Below are 22,654 nucleotides of genomic sequence, written 5' to 3' on the forward strand. Positions count from 1 at the left end.
AATACCTGCAAATTGCAGCTGGAGTACTTGCCTACCCTATTTCCATCTTAATAAACAGAACCATTACTGAATCCTACATCCCATCCATCTGGAAAGTCTCACATATTATCTCCTTGCATAAGGGAGGTAACTCAAATGAACTCTCAAACTTCCGTCCCATAGCCCTTCTCTCTCCTTTAGCAAAATTATGGAGAGATGTATCCACTGTCAACTACTGCATCATCTCCTTCAAAATAACCTACTAGTGGACTGCCAACATGGCTTCAGACCATTCCATAGTACTACAACTGCACTCTTATCCTTTACTGACTGCATTAATAAAAATCAGAATACTAACCTGCTTACTTCTGCTCTTTATAGACCTCTCTAAGGCCTTTGATATAGTTAACCACCAACTATTGTCAGATATACTTAAATCACTTTCACTTGATTCTCAAGTAGTAAAATGGTACCAATCCTACCTGGAAAATAGAAAACAAGCAGTCCTGTGGGACAATAACTTATCCTCTCAGCTTCCAATCACCCTTGGGGTCCCAAAAGGATCTATTCTAGGACCACTCCTTTTCACTATTTTCATTGATGATCTAAAAACCTCCCTTCCCCAAACTACCTGCATACAATATGCCGATGATTCGACTCTGATCTGTGCAGCATCCTCTCCAGCGGATCTCCAAACCAGTACACAAAAAGTCTTTACCTTAGTGGAAAACTGGTTCCATCAATGATGCCTCCTCCTTAACCAAAAAAAAAAAAAAAAAAACTAAAGTATTATTGCTTACTCCCACACAGAAGTCCCCCACATCAATTTCATAGTTACACCAAATAATGGTACAGAAATTGCTCCCGACACTACCACCAAATTCCTGGGTGTAACAATAGATAACAATCTTAACTTTGACACACACATTAATTTAACTATTAAATCAGTTAATAGGTAACTCAAATGAACTCTCAAACTTCCGTCCCATAGCCCTTCTCTCTCCTTTAGCAAAAGTTATGGAGAGATGTATCCACTGTCAACTACTTGGATTCCTCTGTAGAATCAAGCCCTTTCTCACAGCCCCAGCAAAGATTACTATTGCCCAAACACACCTCATTTCCACCCTTCTCTACGCCTCTCCTATCTATACTAACTTACCCAAAAGCAATCTGAATAAACTGGCAAGCTCTTACAACAACATAGCCAGATTTGCCATTGGAGCCCCATTTCAACCCCACCATTGCCAAAATCTTAAACTTCTAGGATGGGTGGAGGTACAAAACCAGCTACTTTTCCAGCAACTCATTTTATCCACAAGATCTTACATCATCCCACAAATACTCCCATACTCTGTAACCTTTTCAACACCTATAAAAATCTTCCAACCCTAAGATCTGCTAAGAAGTTACAAGTACCACCATAAAATCCAGCAACAAATCTGGGGACTGCCTGTTCTCTAATGCTGTTGGTAATACTTGGAACAAACTTCCAAGTGAACTAACATCCCTTACATCCACCCATCTTTTCAAGTAGCAATTAAGAATCTTCATCAAAGCCCAATGGCTCTGCCCTTGCTCCAATCCTGACTGATACTACTCTCCCCTTGTCTTAATTCTTCTCAACTAAAAACATTTTTTTTTCTGATACTTTTCTCTCCTCTACTAGCTTTGTTAGAACAATTTGTTAACCTCTTTACTGTGCTGTGTAAATTCATGTACATAATATGTTTTCTTGTGATACAAATATCCATTAACAAAATGTCCTATGTGTAACCTTATAACTGCTGCTACAACATATGTTAATCGGTTACATACTTATAAAATTGAATTTTTCAGTTTTTTTTTTTACTCCATGTATAATATTTTTTCTTGGAGCTTTTTTCCTCTGGCCTCTGCTGAAAATGGTCATATATCCAGTTAGACTAGCCCAGTCAACAAATGTAAAATAAATAACTAATAATAAAATTGGTCTGTGGAATAAATAACAGCAGTAGTCAGAGAAAGTTGCTGACTGAGAATGACACAAATTTTGAAAATAAAACCTGAAATGGCTGAGACATGAGAATCAACCCAAAGAAATGTGATGAATTCATGTATACTTTTGACAGGTGCTTCTAGCATAAAGGAACATTGCAGAGATGTACTACTAATATAGACAATAAATTAGACCAAAGTGATCTTCTTAAGAATCAAAGTATGACTGATTTGTGTCTAAAGCATATTTTAAAGTATATGCAGCAGCACACATACCCTGCAACTTGGGAGTCAGAAATAAAAAGCACTCTGGCTTCTGGGTCATAAGGGAACCTCTGGTTCTCAGAATTTCTTTAAAAAAAATACAAAACAAAACAAAAACAGGGAAAGGAAAAAAAACATAGCCTAATGAGATAGAACCTGTTCAGATAAATGCATGTGGGATGGAAGTTACTTTGGTTAGACATATTTCCAAATGCCAATTCAAAATATGTTTCAACAAAATATGTTTAAACTACAAACCTCTAATGGCATAGGGAGCTGAGCCTAGGATTCAGGATATGAATAGTACCCTTGGGTACCTTCAACCAAAATATGAATATGCTTATATTGTCACCCATATCACAGTGAATGACCTAAGATGCTCTACCCACTGGTAGATGCATATGGATTAGCTGGACTCTATACGCACATATCTGAGACAGGCATGATGTTTGTCTTGAGCACTATATTTTCATCTGAGAAAGGTGCCACGATTTCAAACAAAAGTTATTGATATTGACTCCTGTCTTAAATATCTAGTGGCATTCCGAGGGAATCCAGTGTGTATGTCAGCATGAATGGTTAGGATTGACATGTTGGCCTGTTTTGTAAGAAAAGAACTTCATCTCTTGCTTCAGAGCTTCCGAATATTGACTAAGACCTTTTCTGATCCATAGTGCCTTTTTTAGGCAAGGATCATGTATTAAACATTGATACCTAACAAACTGTAGTCCAGCTGACATTAAGGAATCTCTGCATAATGCTAAGAGTCTGAATAATAAACTAATTTGGATTATTTTCTGATGCCCAAGCACATTCACATACATTTTTCTACAGAAACTCAATTTTGGTGTTCTGATAGTACTACCTCTGTAACAGAGTACAGCACCTATCACTGCTTCATACTATGTTGTCACTGTACTGACCACTGCCACTGTCATACTATGCTGTCACTGTACTGACCACTGCCACTGTCATATTATGCTGTCACTGTACTGACCACTGCCACTGTCATACTGTGCTGTCACTGTACTGACCACTGCCACTGTCATACTATGCTGTCACTGTACTGACAACTGCCACTGATACATTATGCAACTGTGTAAGCAATGGACACATTTCTGTTGGTGTTTCCATTGATATGACTATGACTCTTAGACAGTCAACTGTAACCTTTTGCTCCAAAATCTTTGTAAACAATGCTTCAGGGAGAACACAGTTAATTGGGTCCAAACTTATCTCAAGGATAGAACACATTGAATATATTAAAATAACACATTCTCTAAAAATAGAATACTTAACAATGGCATCCCACAAAGCTTCCCTACTTTTTTCTGTCTTTATAAATGACAGTACATTAGAACTCCATGTCCTCAAACTAGTAATGTATGCCAATGATATTCTCTTGGCAGAGTCTAACAAAGCCCATTAAATACTACAAACTAAACTACAGGCAGGCTTTTTACATTTATCTACATGGCTATTCAACAATAAACTCTTACTGAATTCAAGGAAAACCAATGGAATGGTCAGAAACTAGCTACCTGCTTTCATTACTTCACAAAGATATTAATGGAAACTGCATTCCAAATGTTACACAGCAAAAGTATTTTGATCTTACTGTAGAGCCTCTGCCCACCTTTTTTCACACTGATAGCATTTCCACAAAGGTGTTAACACAAGTGAAATAATGCCACCACATCTCCTTTTTTTCACACTGATTGCATTTCCACAAAGGTGTTAACACAAGTGAAATAATGCCACCGCATCTCCCACTTTCTAGCTCCTACTTTGTGTGTGTGTGTGTGTGTGTGTGTGTAATAAATGTGGGGAGAAGTATTTATGCATGCTAGTGGTGTTATAGTGTAATCAAGAGTTTGATAAATAATAAATGAAATTTATCTTACAACATAAGTTAAAGAAAAAAACATTTGCAACAAGTGGTTTTGCCACTCATCATGAAACTTAATAATGTAATTTGGAGTAGGGAGAGTATTCCAGGATGCCACAATATAAGAAATAGTCTATTAGTGATGTCACAAGGGTAGGAAGAAAGAGGCAGCTGCCCAGTTTGCAAACAGTGTGGAGATGTGAATATCAGTGCAAGTGAGATGCCCTTTAGGTGCAAGCACAGTACCACCAATCATTTAAGCAGCCATGGAAGGTATCTCACGGCACCTCAAATATCTTTTACTGTGAATGTGTGTAAATAACTATAGCAAAATTTGTTACATCTTTGATATTTTTGTTTTATATATATATATATATATATATATATATATATATATATATATATATATTTGTCTTTTGGTCCTCAACTTCAGAGGGTGAGTGCCAGTCTAAGGACTCCACAGAATACCATGTTATATACCTTCGGCTCTATAGCAGTTAGGCTGTGTTAGGAAAATGCCTCCACGTTTGCAGTTCTACCATTCTAAAAAAAACAGCACTGACTCCTCCTGAATATACACATTCTAAGTGGCATGTAGCTTCTTGGAAATATACTCATAATATCTGAAATGTCAAAAGTACAGAAGTCATTATATAAACTACTGATTAAGTTAAATAACTTAGCAGTGCTCATGGGTCACTTACCTTAGTGTATCTCCTGTCCTTAATCCATGGCAAAAGGATCACCTGCATAGTTTGTTTCAATATACTTTGCAGTCATGATGCAAATCTGAAAGGATTAATTTCCTAGATAACAAGTTATAATTCCAAATGCAAGGCTTACATATAAAGTATCCAACACGCACGAAATGTAAGAAGGAAAGAAATCCCGTATCCCATTCAGTGAAACCTGATGATTTAACTTTCACAATTTCCTTTGTTTCAAATGATATTAGGTTAAACTCCAACTTGGGATACATATATGTAAATGTATCTCAGGGCTAAAATATGCCTTTCTGCACAAGGATGCACTTTAGGACTCCATGCTTCAGACAGATCGATAATCTGTTACTCTTTGGTGGTGGTATGGAAACTCAGTAAAGCTCGCTATGCTTTCTTCTAAAAATGTAGGCAATTTGTATGACGTCTTTGATTAGAATTTAAGATTTGAGGTACACAGTGGTAAGCAAAATATCATATCTCCATGTGGCGTACTATTAATCCATGAAACTAAAAATCTTCATTCCCTCTAAACATAACCTTGATTTGTGTCTCCAGGATCATTTGCACAGAAGGTGTCCTCCCTCTGTGTCACTTTCAAAGACATGAGAGTGGTTCCTTTGCAGCATTCAACAAAAACAACATTGCTGCAGGTGTCTTCTTGAAAGTTAAATGCTATTGAAAGTGCAAATGCTGAACAACTGCAGAAGCACTTTTTTTCCCCAGAAATTTCCAGTGGAAGGCCTCTACTCAGCTGTTTCTGCAGTGCACTCATTCTTTTTTGTCTCTTAGCTATGCTTTATATGTCTTTTGGAAACACTTCATGTGCACATAGAATGAAAGAAATCCTGATTTTATTCAGCATATTCTTCTACATGCCACATCTGATGACTATGTCAAGAATTAGACCAATGCATTCCAAAATCGTAGTCTAAAAGGAATGGAAAAATTAACAAACCATCAAAGAAAAATACATCTTGGTTTTAATTTCAAATGCTTTCAACATGTAGTTATTGTGGCATTAAAAAACATGGTCATTATCCTTTCTTAATTATTTCAAACCTTGACTCCAGCTATTTATGACATTAACTCATTATTAATCGCATCAATTCTGCCTTTCTGTCGCAAATCTCAAATATGTGATTTCAAAAGAAATGTCTCAGTATTAGTTAAGGGTACTTTACAAACAAAATAAGGAATAAATAACTCAATAAATAAATGAAATCCACTAGTGTTCCTCACCATCCCACCCACATTACAGTATAATTAATGCCATATAATCCCTTACTTGCATTTAGGATACACTTATGGGTTATAGTTGTTTGGTGGTCAAACAGGCTATAAAGCTACTAGCCATTAAAAGAAAAAGGCAGAGTTCAGGCATGTTAAAAATTAGCAGCAATCTACAAATGAGTATTACTCTAACTAAAAGCATTTTGCTAATGTACAGGACTGCAGAATTACTGTAATTCTAAAAGTGAGAAAGATACCAGGAATAGAAAAATACTGTAATTCTAAAAGTGAGAAAGATACCAGGAATAGAAAAAGACTAGCCTGAAAGATAGATATGCTCTGAACATGAACAAAGATTGTTTTAGTTGATCATGATGACATCAGAAAAGCACTAGCCACCATGGTCAATAATAATTTAATTAAAGACTGCTGCATGACAAGCCAAATGACTCATCCTATGAAATGTTGTCTGGTCAATTATGACCAAAGGTTTCTCATGATGATATCATATGGCAATGCAGGATCTAATGTGCTTCAAAGATGTAGCCATCATACATTATTCAGGAGCTCTTGGTTTTGGAGTTAGAGAATCAGCGTACCACCTACATAACATCAGCTTAATGCACTACAAGGCATTACTATCAAAAATCTAAAGAGAATCACAGAGAGATAAAGTGCCGCAAATGACATCTGTACCCTGCTATATAGGAAATGCATCTATGAAAACATATATGATACTTCCTGCTTTCAAATTCAGATCTCTAAACCTGACACCGATAAACACTTAGTATGTTTCATTAAAATCACATAATTCAAGGTAAAAAAGCTTTCATATGAGTGCTTATATCATCAGTGCTCTACAAAGTTTAAGACAACCATTGTTTTGACTGCAAACAGAATGCACTGCTTCCCAGAGATACTGTGCTGCACAAACACCATACTTCACTTACAGCTGAAGCTAAAGGAAATTGAAGAAGTCATATCATACATTATCAGTAGTTTAGATAGCAAAGTTTGAAGAGAAGGCATGCAGACAGCTAAGGAAGCAGTACAAAACAAGTTTGGCTTGGTCTTGTGGGTTATGCAAGAAGTGAATGAAGGTAAAAGTCAAAACTGTTTATCAAAAACAAAAAAAAGAAGCAATAATGCACTTGCTTTAAGTATGCTTGCCACAAAACAGAAACATAAAAACTGTGAACATGCTCTCTCTCATGTAACCTTTTGCTAACTAAATATTTAAGAAAGTAATCACAAGAATGTTTGTTATTAATACATGTAACAGTGATATAATATTCATTTGCATACAAAAACCTGCAAAACACATGATCCAGTCAACATTGTCAAACTGTGTGGACTGGCCTAATCAATGTTTTTATCAGCTAAATTTTGCATGCACTGGAAATAACGATAACTGTAATGTTTAGTCTGTGAGGATAGAGTTGCGGTCTCATTTCCAAACCGTCTACAAGACAGACGTCTGCCAGTAAGATCATAGCAAGCCTTATATTTCCAGACAAAAATATCACCTGAGATATTTCAGGAGTCCCTGCTAGACCCCCTGTTATTCTCCTTGTTCATATCTCACCCCACAATTCTGTGTTCCTCCAACGCCGTTACAAAAGCTCAACAAAGACACCCCAACAGTTTCAATAGACTCAAAGGATTTCTATTATATTCTAGCCTATCATTAAACCATTGCAAGGCTAAATATATAGTCTTCAGTCTCAAAAGTATATAACCAAATAAATCAAACCTCCTAATAATCTCACTCATACATAGAAGAACGAGTAAAGTTGTTGACTCCCTTCAAATAATGAGGATTTTCATGTCTTCAGATCTGAAGCTTTGCATTCACATTCAAGATCAAATAGTAGTGAATAACGTATATCAGCTAATATGCATTTACCTTACCAAGCCAAAGCCTTTCCAAAGACAACAGCAAAACTAAAATTAGCAGTTCACTGCTCCTGGATCACCTTTGATATGCCTTACCTCTGTGTCTACAATGTACGATTCCCTTTAATTTCAGCAACCTTCTGCTTACAACAAAGTAGCAAAACCTCCTAGTGATATGAAAGGTAGCTACTATTGCTTACTCCTTAAAGAAGTGTGATGGCTACAGTTGCATTATCAGCAAAAGTCATATGGCTGGCATTATTTGCAGGCTGCTGAGAAATCATAGCTATTCTTCCTTTCTCATCACTTCATGTTAAAGTCATACTAACCTACTAGCAAGCTATGGTACACCAATTATTGCCAAATTAATGTACCTGATGCCACAAATAAATCAATAATTACTGCAATTTAACCTTATGACATTCTCTACTTAAATAATGTAACTTTCTCCCCTTTTCTGCTACACAGTAATCATCATTCTTGTGGTTTAAAAAACATGATTTAGTCTATCATACAAAACGGCTTATTAGTTGCAGCAACACAATAACTTTTGCTGAGTTTGCCTTTCTGGAAACCATCTTTTTCCTGGCCTCATGCTGCTATACATTATGCATATTCATATTCTGACATATTGTTTTATAATGTACACAGGTAGCCTTTACACTATGAGAAACATTTACTATAACATATTGTTTCACTCATTGTCATGAATAGCTTGTAAATCCTTTATAACAATTTTAAAAAGTGGGATAACATCTTATTATTATGACTTCTTTGTAAACTTTATTTTTATTAGACATGGCCCACCTCATAAGTAAGGGTATCTCATCCAGTGACAAGGAGGTCATAACATCCCTGAATTCTTCCCTTATAAGGCCAGTTATTGAGTTCAATGCCCCCTTTGGCATATACCTCACAAAGTACATGCAGCAGCTGGAAAGACCACAGAGGTTCCTCACTAGGAGAATCCAGGGTTTCAAACATCTATCCTACACAGACAGGCTAAAAGCCCTGTCCCTCTACTCAGTTTCATACCAACTCCTCAGAGGTAACCTCTGTCTGGCATACAAAGCAATCTCAGACTCCGCCTTGATAGGACTGCTGCATATCCGCAAGTCAAGCTCCACTCAAGTAACCCACATGCATGACCTCAACCTGGTCTGTGACATCAATAGGACTTGTTGGCGGGACAGATTTGTGTCCCAGAGACTCCCCCATCTGTGGAATAGACTCCCTCTCCACGTCAAGCAGAGTACCTCATTATCCCTTTTTAAGCACAGCCTGGATAACTGGATGGGAAACAGAAAATTCACCCCTGCGATTCCCCCTGTGTCCCTGCTGGACAGGAGCTTTGGGTGCTGACTTGTCTAAACATGGGCTGAACTATAGGCTAGGCTTATAAGGCCCTCAGGGTCAACAGCCTAGTAACTTCCTATGATCCTATGGTATTTCTTTTATATGTTTGGTCTACAAATATTACTATTTCTGATTCTATATCATTTGTTATAATGTGTTGTACACAGCTTCCCAACTAGTTACTTGTTATTATGTGTTATATATGGCTTCCTTACCACTCATTTGTTATTATGTGTTGCATATAGCCTCTCTGTTATTCATTAGTTATTATATGTTGTATATGACTTTACTACCAGTCATTTATTATTATGCGTTGTGTATAGCTTCCCTAACAGTCATTTGTTATTATGTATTGTGCATGGCTACCCCTAACAGTTATTTGTTATTATGTATTGTATATGGCTTCCCTGCCACTCATTTGTTATTATGTGCTGCACGCGGCTTCTCTGGCGTTCATTAGTTATTATATGTTGTATATGACTTTACTATGAGTCATTTATTATTATGTGTTGTGTATAGCTTCCCTAACAGTCATTTGTTATTATGTATTGTGCATGGCTACCCCTAACAGTCATTTGTTATTATGTATTGTATATGGCTTCCCTGCCACTCATTTGTTATTATGTGTTGCACGCGGCTTCTCTGGCATTCATTAGTTATTACAGCAATAACCGATGACGTCAGCGTGGCATATTGAAGATTTACCCACAGTTGGCATGGTTTAATCTTGACAGTGAAGCCCGAGTGATTAAATAAAGCCAACTGTGGGTAAATTTCAATATACCACAACCACAGGACATTATTTAAGAAAAAATTACTTACTTTTCTTAAATAATGTCTTTGTATAATGGCATATTACTGTTCTTCCATGGCTAGTGGTATATTGCTTCCTTGTGTTGATGTACTGCTCATGTGTATGGGACTTGTGTTCCCATGCATACCCAGTACATCAGTGCTTGGGAAAGTAAGCAACAGAGAAAAGAAGATCTCTGTTGCTCTGCTTTTCCTTCATTCCAAAAAAGGTTCGGGAAGTTTAGGGTAGTAGAGAGACAGAATGGAAGTTTTAAACAACATACCTGATTTCCCTTGTATTTTCTGTATGGTGTCTCTCTTGTATGTCCAGAGTCCTCTGGACTACAAATTTTGTTTTTATTTTTGTTGAAAAAAGCTAAAATTAAAGAATATGCCAACGGAAAAAAGTCCGGGCGACTGGACCTTTTTCCGTTGTTATATTCTTGGATTTACAACAGGCACGCTGATTGGGCTGGCCAATCAGGGTGCTCGTTTTAGAATGTCAATGGCCAGTTATTGTATAATATGTGTTGTATATGGCGTCCTTACCAGTCATTTGTTATTATGTGTTGTATATGGCTTTACAACCAGTCATTTGTTATTATGCATTGTACCCACCAGTCATTTGTTATGTGCTGTATGCAGCTTCCCTACCAGTTATTTGTTATGTGTTGTATATGGCTTCTCTGTCATTCATTAGTTATTATGTGTATATATGGCTTCCTTATTAGTCATTTGTTATTATGTGTTGTATATGGCTGACCCTACCAGTCATTAGTTATTACGTGCTTTACACAGCTTCCCTATCAGTCATTTATTATTATGTATTGTATATGGCTTCCCTACCAATTATTTGCTATTATGTGTTGTATACAGCTTCTCTGCCATTCATTAGTTATTATGTGTATATATGGCTTCCTTATTAGTCATTTGTTATTATGTGTTGTATATGGCTGACCCTACCAGCCATTAGATATTACGTGCTTTACACAGCTTTCCTATCACTCATTTGTTATTATGTATTGTATATGGCTTCCCTACCAGTTATTTGTTATTATGTGTTGTATACATCTTAGTCATTCATTAGTTATGTGTTGTATATGGCTTTCTTACCAGTCATTTGTTATTATGTGCCATTTAGGCTTCCTTACTATTGCTCAAGTTCAAAGTATGTCAGATTACAACTCAGTAATCTCATTAGCATGAGATGCAACTCACTGAGTATCAATTCTCATGCAAAAATCATTGCCAACACTGTTTTGATTAGAGCTTTAGAAGAGATTTACTGTTTTTATTTTTTTCCCTTTTCTCTGCTGTTATGCAACCATGAAGTTAATATACGTAAGTAAGAATGTTTGGGGGGGTGAAGCCCCAACACCTGGAGGTGCAGAATGACTTTCTTTGAGTAAAAAAATGTTTTTGTTTTTTCTGGATGAATTGGAAACTGTTTTGTTTGTCTGTCTGTAGCTTTGTCTGCAGTTCAATTATTCAAAGTTGAACCATTGTATACAGTTGGCAAAAAGTATGAAAATTTTTGAAATTGTCTTGATTTTGAACTATACAAGTATTTTGTGAATTTTCTTATATATAGTTTATGTACCAACAAATGTCTTTGGTTCTGAACTGTATACACTAAGGAACTCTTCTCCCCTGACATCAGTTATATAAATGTACATGGCCCAGACGAAATTTTACATTTACTAACAAAAAGCATAGATAGGTAGAAAGACGGATGATGGATAGATATACACATAGATAGATAGATTGAAAGAAAGAAAGATAGCCAAACAAATAAGATGATCTCAGAGATAAGAAACAATGTGTCCCCAAACCAGACTGTCTGCAAGGCTGCAGTGTACTTTGATACATATACCCACTACTCATCTGACCTTATACTATTTACTGTCATAAATACGAATAAAATCGAATGTTAAAAAAATTCAAGGATGTAGGTGCTGACTCACAAAATGTTTTACTAAACCTGAGATGGATGACTGGACACATGGTATAAATAGAGAACATTCTCTGAGGAAATTGGTAATATTATTATTCACTAATTAACAAATAATAGAAGCCATCTCAACTTATGAAATTAGGACATGACAAAGTAACTAACCTTGGACGATATCATCTATATTCCAAACATAAGGTTGTATCTTGTCATTTACTATATCAATATAATACAGGGATCCAACCATCTTGCTTTATCATTTCAATATCAACATTTGACAGTATAACAAAGAACTAACACTAGTTATGTAGTTAATAATATATTTATTTACCATTTTTTGTCCTGAAATACACACTCTCTGAAATGCTCAAAAAATGTTTTTCTGGTACAGTTTCTCCCAGCAATTACTGAATCAACTCTTTCAAAGTAATTTGCTAAAATTGATGGCCATAAAAGAGAGATGCTAATGCAAAACTCTTGTGATTCCAATACATTTGTACCTGTTGCTTATACTATTAGTTACAAGGAACTAAAGAGTTTTATATTAATTTCTGAAACTTGTACTTCAAGCTTGAATTTCACTCCTTAATTGCCTGTTCAGTCTGTTACATGCCCTTGGTAATTCAAATGGCATGACTTAGACTTTTAGTTAACCTTGCATATTAAAGTAGATGTTATTTTGTAACTGCTTCCTCAGTGTTACATACTATGATTTACAAAATCCTTTAGTGTTGTAAGGGTCTTAGCCATCTGTGCTCCATTATATAACCCTGTGTATCAGCCTTGACATTTATTTCTTAATGCCTCTTCAGTATTAGAAACTATATAGTATTTTTGATGGAAATACTCTGTCCTTGCATTGACCTTTTTCACTTGCATTGTATTTACTATACTATCCTTGGTGGACACTGGTCATCTGTGAAAAATGACCCATTAAAGTTATAGTCCCAGCTGATCACCAGGTAGATACACAAATAAATAAAACCATACATTTTATAGCTCCAAAAACTCGTAGTTTTTATGAATAATGGCAGTACATATGCTTTATTTCTAAACAACATGTTTAGTTTACTTGAAGTAATAACACATAACTAGTACAATTATTTTACTTTATAATACCTCTTGTGTGAGCACATCAGACTACTTGATTATAAGGCCAAATTTGGGCTTTTTAAAATGAGAACAGAAAAACGCAGGAAGTTTAAATATATACTTTTTTATCTTCTTACATACATCAAAGTATTTTTAGATGAGCCTTTTGATCATTATTATATTCTTGTCCAGCTTTACTGCACTTTTTAATGGCACTCTTATAAGTGCTAGAGAAGTATGTTAATGTGCATAGGTTGTCTGCTGATGACAATTTTATATTGTTATACATCTTTCAATACTCACTGACTTTATTAATTATAATATCACAAAAAGCAGATGTACAGCAACTCTTTAACAATTAGTTTTTTCTAGAAGAGATGGTGATATATTTTATGTATTTTTGGTTGTTGCTCAGAATGGCACAGAGGGTTAACCAGTGGTGTTTTTTTTTCTTACCTCAACAATAACATACTAAAGAGATTGAGTTACTCAATATCACAACTACAGTGACATAAAAGGATTCAAAGTGAGCTCTGCAGGTATTATATTCACTATGCTGAACTATTCCTTTTACTTGGATTTTAATTTAACACAGACATAAAGGAATGAAAACTTATATTTACAGGTAAATAAAGTAATGACAATAGATCTATATTTGTTCATTTAATGGCATCATGATTTTAAGATGTGGAAAGTTTCATAGTTTGTCTCTGAAATATCACAAGAGTATTTGCTAGTTAAAAGTAAAACTTTCCCTTCTTAAGTGAATTGTTTCTTCAAGATATCATTTAAGTTTATTACTAAAACTTCAGAGTCCTAGTTGAGTTATAGTTACTAGTTGTGCTGGTAAATGTGGCAGTAGCAAAGAAAGTGTTATCTTAATACTGAGTTTTTCACTAGTCAGTATAGCTTATTAATTATATATTACCAGCATACATCTTGACTTTTTGGGACATTTATCTTATTTGAGAATGGGTAAGATGAAATGAAAATAGTTTCTTCCAGCTAATATCCCAAGTTACCAGAACTGAGTACATTGCAGAAGTTAAAGGGATACTGTACAAACTTCCACTGTGTATAAAGTCTGGGCAGAATGCAACAGGTCAGCAACAGGTTACAAGTTCAATTATTTAACCATTAAAACCATCTGCCTCGTAAGATAAAATAAATAAATAAGACATAAAGTGTGAAAGTAACCTCACTGAGGTACATTATGAATATGTGCATGTTGCCTAAACAGTACAAATAAACCAGCAGCTTGCTTACTTCATGTGACATCATTACTGTGAGGGTAGTAAACAGTCATTAGGTCCCGCAAAAGTGACTGCATGGTGGACAATAGGCCAGTTTTCAGAACTGGGCAGTTTACTACCAGTATGTATAAAACATTTACAGTAATTCAGTTATATAAAAATGATTGCTAATAATGTTGATCTATATATGTGAGTGAAAAAAAGCTTTGAGTTATATTTGCATGATGAAAGAAATTTGTGTATGTTTATGTTTTTCTAAAAAAAGTGGTCATTTTTAAATCACAATTTCTAACCAAAATTTCATTTTAGCATAGTGCCATCCTGTTTTAATCATATCAACTGTAGTTTTGAGGAGGGCGGCAAAAATAATCATTCCTCAATACTAACCAGAGGATGGAACTTCAGTCTTAGCATAAAGGAATGTTTGCTATTGATAAATATTAGTAACTATCACTAGCAGCTTTCCATCACTACAAAAATATCAATTTTGTATGACAGAGTAGCATAAATAAACACAAAACGTATCTCTTACCCAGGCTTAAATTCTTCTGTCTTACATTCATTTCACAAAACTTCATAGGGAAGCATATTTAATAGTAACATATTTGCAATAAAATATACTCATCTTTGTATTTATTTTACTTTGTTAGTGATCCAATAATCTTTTCAGCACCTTTATCCCCTTCTGCATTACTAGATGAATACTATGCCTATAGCAAACTTTGGAAAAGTAGTTCCACTGATAAGCAATTAGTCACGTGTGCTATTTTGAAAACATCAGTGATATCAAGACGTCTTTCAGGAAGAAATACTCTTGGATATTCAAATTTTGCTAACTTTTTTTACCAAGTAACCTGAGTTGTAAGTAATTTGAAAAGTTGTTTTAACTTTCCTTATAAGCTCTGCCTAAAACATTCCATTTGCTGTCTGCCTTCTACCAAGGTTGTGGCACTCAGGCAACAGTGTTCTCGTTTGACACTAAATGCCTTTCCATTAGACCATCTTAAAAAGCAACAGGCAGAAAATGTAACTGTGTATCATTCAGGGTCATTGCTCTGTCTTTCTTCTAACTTGTTAAACATGAATTTATTGTTATATACTCCACATTAAAATAAAAATATATACTATATTAAGAACTAACTGTTAAGGAAGCAGACTTTTTACTAATGTACAAGTAGGAATGTTTACAACATTCACATCAGTATTGAGTTTGTCATCACACTTTACAACTGTCCATTGTACTTAAAAACAGCTCTAAAACATACAAATTAAGTATTTTGATCAGCACACTTGTCTCTGCCAAGAAGTCACTTATTGAGGTTAATATGGTGAATGGAAAAAGCTCCAAGCAAACAACTCCATAAGTATCTTTACTTTCTAGGAACAAACACAGCACGCATCCAGACTTGTACATATACATGCATACACACAAGCACACATAATATATGAACACATAGTGGACAATGGGGTCAGTTAAAACAGTAGACATGCATTCACCACACAAGGAGGGACGACTTTAATAATTTTTCCATGTCTATGCAACCTGGAGTGATGAAAGTTAAATTTAGATGACAAAATAGAGAGTGCAGCTTCTCCTATGAACAACTTTACTTTTACCTAGTTGAGATGTCATGAAACAGTGCAGCCACCATAAGAAAACAACTACAACCCATGTATACTACAAAATGCCCCCTCACTCAGCATAACTGGCTTTATTTTTATTGGTTGGCTCAATAGGCCTACTGTGCTCAAGTGCCCCTTATGAGGGGGATTGGGACAGCTCTCTCTAGTTAAGTGACTTGCAAAGAGCCATAGAGTAGGCAAATGGAGGAGCAGTGAATCAAACCTTGTACTATAGAAAGCTCGTTTATAGCTCTCAGCCTTAATCCTCTGTGGTAACTGCCAAACAAGGTTTGTAATCTTGCCTGCCTACTTTTCCTTTGAACAATATATGCTTTCACCAGTCCTAATAAGATTCAATGTTATGTTTCTTCTGAGCAGTGACTATATCTACATACTAAAGTATCATACTGTGGAAGGATAAATAAACTGTATAATGTAAAGCAGAACATATCAAGATGTAAGAAACAGGGAAACATGACGTTTTTGAGAAATATGTTTTAAACAATAGCATACTCAAATCTGAACAGATAAAATGTATAATGCTTTCGGCAAAATAAGGTCAAATACACTACTTGTGTTAATACACAGTTTTGTCTCATTATTAATTTCATAAAGCTACTTGTTGCCATATACTGAGGAATAAATGACCTGAGGAAAAGTGCAAGAAGAAAATTATTGAGCATCCTGATTAAACAAGCGACAATTGCACTTCTGTGTTTAGTCTCTCTTGTGTATCTCAGATGTTTACATTTACCATACATATATATATATATATATATATATATATATATATATATATATATATATATATATTAACTGTACAGAATATTTTCTGGTCACCTACTTTCTTTCTTTAACCAAAAATAAATCGCTCACTGCCCTTACATTTTCTCTTCATAGTGCATAGCTGAGCTGTAATTCAAAATGCATTTATTCATTTTGCCTTTAAGGCTTTATCTGCAGCCATATTAACTTATGCACAAAAAAATAAGTTCAATTGATGTGTAGTTATGCCTCATCAGCCCACGTCAGTCCTTACTATAACCATGCACACAGAAAAAAGTTATCACACACCAGTTTAACTTTGTACCAAGCTTTTAAACTTAAATTAATAATGAATTGAGAGATTGTAGCCATCTGGCAGATATATTTTAATACTGTTTTCCTTGTTTAAAGCTTGACTTTAAACCAGTTATAAAATTATCAGGAAGCACGTCAGTGCCCTGATTTCTTAAGTAGCTGACACTTCTTAGCAAAAGTAATATTACAAGGATTCTGGCATCCACTTTGTCAGTATGTTCAAAAAGAAATATTCTCTGGCACTAATAGCTGTGCCCCCTCAGCAGACACCGACAGACAGCCTGCATTTAGTTGCAGTTTTGTTTTACAAATAGTCTTTATGATATTTCAGTAACTCATAAACTGACAACGTCCATTTACGTTGTCACCCTAAATGACTGTATGGACGTACAGGTAACACAACCAAATGACTAATGTGATCACACACACACACACACACACACAGACATACACACACACACACACACAGACATACACACACACACACACAGACATACACACACACAGACATACACACACACAGACACACACACACACACACACACACACACACACACACACACACACACACACACATAAACACACACACACCTGCTACTAACAGTTACTTCAGGTTATGCTGTACCAAAAAGTCCATCTTCTGCACTGTGTTAAAACTATTATGGTACAACAACCTCTGATCGAGCACCATTCAATTTACTATAATTACTATTACTTCACTGTTTAAGGTTACAAAGTTTATACAAGTCATACGATTCCTGTTAGCTAAGTGATGCTCATATTAATTGATACTTAGATGCCTCATCTCAAACATCTATACACAATAATGGAGATATGTGAACAAATAAGGACAGGCATAGGTGTATATATATATATCTATATCTAGCACTTAGAAGGTAAGCAAATTAAAGAACAATACTTTGAAGGTATTTCTCTGCAGACATATACCAAAGATTAAAGCAATCAACTAATTTACTTTACATAACACATATGAAAGCAGCCCCACCGCTAATAAGTGTTATTTGGTATATTTTCCTAAGTTTTTTAACTCATTTAGACAATGTCCCAGCACCACCAGGCTTCTCTTTGTCTCCTGGTTAATGCAGAAGTTACTTAATCCTTTATATCTACTTCAGGATCAGTGCACAAAATATTTGCTAAATATTGCATTTCGAGTCGTTTACCAGAAAAAAGGGATCCTCCCAAAAGTATTCATCCATTCCCGGCAATTGCACCCCTTTGTTTTTGGTTTCATCTTTCACAAAGCTTACAAAACATAATCTTACTGATTTTGACAAAATTGTCGTCAAGAAGATCGAGCTATTTGCATTATTTACCCTTGCTAATTCTGGAATTCCATCATAAAAGAGTTGTTGGGTGAGTTGCACTTCTCTGTGCTGGAACAAAGCCCGGTCAAGGCGCGAGCTGGAGAACAAAAGAGCAGCAGCAGTCCCAACTCACCAGCTACCTGTTGCACAGCCATCAGTTCAACAGCAGCGCCCGCATCCTCCGAGCCAAAGAAAGGAGCTGAAAGGAGGATTCTTGCAGAATTTGATGGCAAAGCAAAAAGCATTTTCCATGGCATCCAAAGAGACAAAAAAGGAGTAAAACAAGCAGATACCAACTCAAAACAAGCATTTAAAAACTGTTGTAAACTGCGATTTCCTGTCACACCCGTTGTGTCTTTGTGATGGTAGGTTTTTGTTTCTGTTTCCCCCATTCTGGATAAATGTGACTCCGTCGATATATTTATTTTATTCCACATTTTGGTCTGAGGTCTTTGCAACTGGACCTTCAGTGTATGTTTTTTTTACCAGCCCAAGTGGTAAACTGCTGCCACGCTAAAGACACCTAACTTTGCCACTTTTCAAAGTTTCTTAGGATCATGCACTCACCACAACTGAAGTACTCCCACCTTGCACCCATGTACGTCTTTGTTCTATGGAGCTTTACTTTGGATAGCAGGTTAAACAGTCTCGGACCCTGTCCCAAACACTCTCCCACTCGGTGTGTCTATCAAAGGTTCTCCAAGAACAAAGGAGTAATCCGCATCGCTTTGTGATGAAACTTAGAGCTGACGCACCAAATTGGAACAGCAACAGGGAGTGCACCAGTGCACCTCACAAGTTTACAACTTTACTCTTGTCGCTCCTGTCCCACCACATCTAGGCTCGCTTACCCCGCTTTTAAACCGTTAAGTGGAGACTTCTGCAACCTCAGAGTGGGACTGATTGCTTTCTGGGTGCCTCGATCCCACTTCCAAACGCCTGTGGCCAGCAGGGCTGCTGCAGCTGCTGCTTTGTTGTGCGCTCCCTTTGTCTACACGTGTGAAGGGATTCTGGTGACCGCGCCTTGCTTAGTAGGGCTGGCAGTCCCGCCCTTTGTGTGGAGCAAAATAAAAACAAAGAAAGCACAACGGCGGGCAAACTGGGGTCCGGGCATTCCATCAGAAAGGAGATGGGCTTCTTCTAAAGCTTTAACGACCAAATGCAGGGTTACTAATTTCAGTGCTGTTACTTAACTTTTTATTGTTGTTGAGAAGAGGGACACTCCCTCCTACCCCTTGTCTGGAGCGCAACTGTAAGTCCACTTCATTGTTTCCCTGTAAGGGACACTGGCATTGCACCTGTTCTTGTTGTTAGTGTCCTACAGACGTAACTTACAAACAAACTGCAATGAACTACTGCTGAGACAATACTCATTTGATGTGTCGGTCGTCTCCAGAGCCACACGATAGTTTTAGTCTAAGAAGTTCATAACTAACAAAAGAGGATGCGCATCTTCTAAACGCAACTCTGTGTTTACCCAAGTTTCCAGTTGCACTCAGCTTTTCATTTCTGCAAGTGAAACACGTTGTTCAAGTCATGAGAAGAAGGGGCAAAATAGGAATTTCAACTTATTTTTGCTCTTTTGTCCACAGAAACTTTGAAGCGCGCCAAGCTGCTAGTGCTAGGCAACACTTACTGCATAGTCTAGTTGGTTAAAACGGTGGCACAGGCTAATGCATCAGTATTCCTGCAGCATCTGAACTCGTACGAGGTATTGCAAAGAGCAAGAGTGAAGCTCTAGTTTACTAAGAAAAGTATCCCAGCAATGTTTTTCTCCCATAAAGTTGTTGGTACGGATGCATTCCTTGTAATGCCGGCACAAGACCAGACTTGTAAAGTGCATGTTATATCATTTATAGCCTCGATTTTTCAATATCTTGGCATCATTTGAGTTGTTCTTAGCTATAACATCCGTGTTGCTGTTTCAGAAGCGTATTATACTGTAAAGTTATTCCCCATTACTCGAAATCCTCGGTTTTAAACTTTTGTTCTAAACACATAAAAAGTAAGATGGTCGGTTTATTGACAAAGGTGTTTACCTTACAACCACAAAGCATAGGGTTTGATTCTCACCTTTGAAAGGGAAATTGGATAGGCTTAAAACAAGGGTATAGTTAGGCATACTCAGTGCATTGTAATGAGTACATTTTCTTCTGAGCATCTCTTCTTTAATGTCAACACTCAAATAGCAGTAAATATTTTTAACTGTATAAATTAATATTCACAGTATAGCGGTACACAACGAATTCTCATGCAAAAGGACTACACCTCTAAAACTAGCTTGTTATGGAAATAAATTGTAACAGTTGAAAATAACATGTTTCTTCCCATGTATCTAGGCGTATCATTTTGAAAGCTGAGTACATTTTTAAGCTGACAAGTGGGTAGTGGTCGCAGCAACTTTTAGGTTAGAGTACAAAATGTAAATCTCTGGCTACTACCCTGGTTTAAAATTACCCACAAGGACAGCAAGCCTAATACTAAGCAATGCTAAAACTTACAGTTACAAAACTTTATTCTCGGATTTTGAAAATTTATACAGATCTCTCATTTTAACATTTTCCAAAGTGAGTAATACAGACAATTAAAAAAAAGTCCCTGATTTGTTGTCTTTGTCTGCACCTTCCTGATTGAAAGGTTTGATACTTTTGATTTAACCCCCATAAACAAGAAATGAACAAATAACTCTGCTAGGATAACATTACAATACCCCATATCTCTTCAGTCTCCAAAATGTGGGATGCTACCTCATGTAAGGTGGAACAAATGAGCAAAAAGTTAAACACTTACTAACAGCTTCAACTTGAGAAGCTTACAGATTGGTTAAATACATTATACTTAACAAAAGTCCTTTTGATAAATTACTTTCTCTCAGTTTTCACTTGTTTGTTACTTGGCAGACTGTGCCTAGCATATTACACAGTTTATGATGAAGAACCATGACTTCTGTTTAATGTTGAGTTGCTGCAATCAAAGTGAAACTCTCCATGGGGCAAATTATACCTTTTAAATACCGAAATGCAAAACCACACTTAGATCAAGCTCTATCACCCAAAGTATTGTGAGAAGGTGAAACTCTCCAGGGGCAAATTATACCTTTTAAATACCGAAATGCAAAACCACACTTAGATCAAGCTCTATCACCCAAAGTATTGTGAGATCATAGAACAGATTGCTATTACAAGTTAGGAACTGCAACTCACTGGAATTATTCAGGAAGCCTTTAAATACTTGGTTTGGTTTGAATATCTACTCTCTGACCTTGGACCCTGCATTCTGATGGTCCTTGACCTTTACCCAGCTTGCTAGAAACTATGACTATGAGTCAACACATTATTTATCATGGTCATCTCTTAAAAAATCTTAATAAATGTGTGACTCATCCTTTCAATGTGGAACAGCATGGAATTTGGAGTTTTAAATAAATAAAATTAGGATCAGTCCTCATCATGGGAAACAGTTGAAAGGCGTACCTCAAAGTCATTTTAGTACTGGGTAGAAAAGCAAGATAGTGATACACTAATTAAAAAGAAAATTAGTTCAATGCTTTATTGTGGTCTGATGGACTATTGCAAAGCTAAAGTTATTTGTGATAAATTTGGTGCAAGTGACAGATCATAAAAACACTAGTAGTTGTGGGCTCCTTTATTTTTTCAGACTTTTTATTGTAGTTTTGAAGTACATGCATAACCATTTAAAATATTTATAAACAAATATCATTCAGTACAGATTATAAAGTATCACATAGAATGCTGGGTAGATGAATGCAGCACAGAAAATGATAATTGTGCAAGTATAAATCTGGACAACAGCAGAGACAATTACCACTACAGTATAGTTAATAAGATAACTTCATTAATATAATATACAATCTCAGTTCACTGATTATTTAATTGCATTAAACTATATGCAATTAACAGAGCTTCCCAAATGTGGTACATTTGGGGCACTTCTCAAAGATGATGCAACTAAGTCCATCTTTTAAGGTCTATGCACTGTATGAATCCATACTATATGTTTGAGCTATGTCACTGTCTCATAACACTTAAATAATTGAAAACTGTTATAGTTGTTGACAATAAAAGCTGCTAGTAAAAACATTATAGCATTTGTAGAAGTAATAGGAATAAATTACTTTAAATTGTTCAGACAAAAGTTAAACACTGCTTTCACCTTAGATATTTACTTATTGCAGGAATATCTTTTTCACTTTTCTTATTTAAATA

The 22,654-nt window shown here is 35.9% G+C and overlaps 1 long non-coding RNA gene across 1 annotated transcript in view; it reads right to left on the minus strand.

Annotated features, from left to right (window-relative positions):
• Positions 1-19,908, minus strand: part of LOC122796991 — a 530,955-nt gene extending 511,047 nt beyond the window's left edge. Inside the window, exons 1-2 of the long non-coding RNA XR_006364020.1 lie at positions 18,438-19,908; positions 4,810-5,755 (exon numbers count right to left, since the gene is read on the minus strand). This is a non-coding gene — a long non-coding RNA (uncharacterized LOC122796991). The remainder of the gene's footprint in view (positions 1-4,809; positions 5,756-18,437) is intronic.
• Positions 19,909-22,654: the final 2,746 nt, after the last annotated feature.

Source organism: Protopterus annectens, chromosome 3.part0 (assembly GCF_019279795.1).
Source record: "Protopterus annectens isolate FY-2018-M chromosome 3.part0, PAN1.0, whole genome shotgun sequence".
Taxonomy (NCBI): domain Eukaryota; kingdom Metazoa; phylum Chordata; order Ceratodontiformes; family Protopteridae; genus Protopterus; species Protopterus annectens.